Genomic DNA, 2,606 nt, shown 5'->3' on the forward strand with positions numbered 1-2,606 from the left:
GATTCCGCCTGTGGTAGTTGGTGGTTGTTGAGCGTTACAGGGGGACACGATTCTCGTCTCATGGTGTATGTTACATGGATTGATTTGTTCTCATTTATTTTGATGCGCCGACCACAATTTAATCAAATATTTGTTAATGCTAGTTTGGAGTAGTTAGATATTTTGTTGGGTAAGTAGAAATCACTTTAGATCTTTATTCAGGTGGCATTTGAATCAAGAACCAAATAATTATTTATGCTGTTATCGTTGTTTGTCCCTTTGTCTCTCTACAAGCTGTTATATGTGAATTTTTAATTTTTGACTACTATTGGATAGGGACGATACGACACTGATAAAGTATCGATACTTACTCAGATGAGTAGTAACCAAATCATCTCGCGATACTACTCATATGAGTATTCTGAAAATATCGGTACTTACTCAAATGAGTAGTAACCAAATCGTCTTGCAATACTGCTCATATCAGTATTCTGAAAGTATCGGAACCATTACCCGCTCACAATTTTATTGAGTGACTCTACGAATAATCGTCATAAACACATTTTAAGTTTACATTTTCGATGAGTTTTTCAAAACCGAAATTCATTATTACCGTGAATTTTAACTGTAACAAAAGCCGTTTATAGAAGGGATTGTAATAAAATTCATCGAACATATTTTAATGCATTTATTGCCATAAGGTAAACAAAAAAATTTTTTTTCTGAAGGTTTCCCAAAAAACCAGTTGCTGCAAATATTTAAGGGACAAGCTTTTCCTCACAAGCTCTCTCTCTGGTGCGTCACAGCAGCACCAGTTTTAGGAAATAGACATTCACTCATAAAAGTTCGGAAATACCGTAATAATCTTCTAGTTACCTGTTTTAATACTCTTCTACGAGGTACAGTTATTTTTGGTAACAAATACTTTGGGAAAGAAACACTGGGTACAACATTAGGTATTAACAAATTAGCGGTCAACCCTGGCTTAATGATGTAGTCACTTGAAAGGAAATGTTGTCCACAAATTATGCTCGTTTTTGACGGCTTCCAATTATCCCTACAAAGTCCCTGCATCTATAATTTTAGTATTTCAGGGCGTTTAAATGGAAAATTCTAACAATAAAAGAAACGTTTTAAAATATGATAATGATTTACTTAAGCTTACGCATGAAACGGGGTTTGCCTTGAATCCTGCTCATTATTACATCCAGAAACAACACAAGAGATCACCATTATGTAATTAAATAAATCAGACTAACGCAATTTTGTTTTTTTCACACACTTATTTTTAAAAAAGCAGGAAACAATAATCACACTTCGACACGCTTACATATATTGTTGTTGAAATCTATCTTTTTGAACTTACAACACACACAAACCGTATAAAATATTACAAAATAATAACTTATGCAGTTTGACCAGGTAAAACAAAACGGGTCTGCCAGAGACAAGTTACGGTCTTATTATGCTATCTCTCTCTGTTGCCCCTGACACAAAATCTTCGGTATTCAACAACGGCCTATTCTGCTATTTCTGATAATGGTGTTGTGTTTGTGTTGTTTCGATAAGTACTATCGAGTATTAATCTAAGATAGACCAAATTAGCCTTTTAAAGTAAATTTTTTAAATCTATACCCCATACCAATCGAATAGAAATTATTGATATCAAGGTAGAAATTGTCCTGAAGGAAAACCCTAGTTACAGGAGAACCCCATTCTGCTGATAAAAAAAAATCGGGCACAGCGGGAGGGCGCGTATCGTACAGGGAAACCCCATTTTGCTGATAAAAAAGTATGTACAGCGGAAGCACGCGTATCGGGCAGAGGAACCCCATATGACAGGGAACCCTCATTTTGTTGGTTTAAATAAGCCTGCACAGATTGAATCAGGACAGAGTCAGTTCCGATTTTCTCCAGGTTACCTTCAGTATGATCCAGGTTGTGTTTATGGACCACTCTTCGGTTTACTTCAAGTGAACAAAACCCGCCTGATTCCAATTTTTTCCGTCTGCAGATATTTTCCTTGTCAAGTCAGAACGGTTGGCTGTAGAAAACTATATTTATAGTCGTTTTTTCATCAGTTTATAATAATGTGGTATGCTCAAGCTCTTGTGAGTAGACCACTGCGTCCTATGATTCACCGGATTATATGGTTTATGTCCTAAATAGATTAGGCGTACCAGTGTGCTCTGCCTCTCATTCCCACTTCACAGTATAACATGATATGTAATAAAATTATATTGTCCGATGTATGGTTTCGATTTATTTCAATTCGACACACAATCCCCTTGAGAGTTGAATTACTGGAGTCCTTCGTGGAACTGAAACTATATAACTTGGTTACGGCATCATGAAAATTATTGATTGGCGTATTGGCATTAACAAAACAGTGTGGATCTTATATTACCGTTATTGTGAGTGTATGCCACATTTCCCAGAAGATATTCAACGATTTCTTACAGATTTTGGCGGACATTGACGTTGGACAAACAACTTATTATAATAATGCTCCAAAAATTTGCCATTCTATACAGTCTAGTCGAAAGTATGCGCTTTGTAAAATTTTTACAGACCTTTGTTTCATTAACATGTCAACAAATCTGCCAGTGATTTACCTATAAGTAGAT

The sequence above is a fragment of the Dendroctonus ponderosae genome, unplaced genomic scaffold, assembly GCF_020466585.1.
Source record: "Dendroctonus ponderosae isolate FM_Combo_2020 unplaced genomic scaffold, Dpon_F_20191213v2 Dpon_F_20191213_1, whole genome shotgun sequence".
NCBI lineage: Eukaryota > Metazoa > Arthropoda > Insecta > Coleoptera > Curculionidae > Dendroctonus > Dendroctonus ponderosae.